Genomic DNA, 259 nt, shown 5'->3' with positions numbered 1-259 from the left:
ATTACAAGGTCAGGAGTTTGAGACCACCCTGGCCAACATAGTGAAACCCCATCTCTACTAAAAATACAAAAAATTAGCCTGGCGTGGTGGCACATGCCTATAGTCCCAGCTACGCAGGAGGCTGAGTGAGGCAGGAGAATCACTTGAACCTGGGAGGCAGAGGTTGCAGTGAGCGGAGATCGTGCCTCTGCACTCTAGCCTGGGTGACAGAGCAAGACTCTGTCTCAGGAAAAAAAAAAATTTCTGTGCATGGTGGCAC

This window comes from Colobus angolensis, unplaced genomic scaffold, assembly GCF_000951035.1.
Source record: "Colobus angolensis palliatus isolate OR3802 unplaced genomic scaffold, Cang.pa_1.0 Scaffold2, whole genome shotgun sequence".
Classification (NCBI taxonomy): Eukaryota; Metazoa; Chordata; class Mammalia; order Primates; family Cercopithecidae; genus Colobus; species Colobus angolensis.
This window is presented reverse-complemented; position numbering follows the sequence as displayed.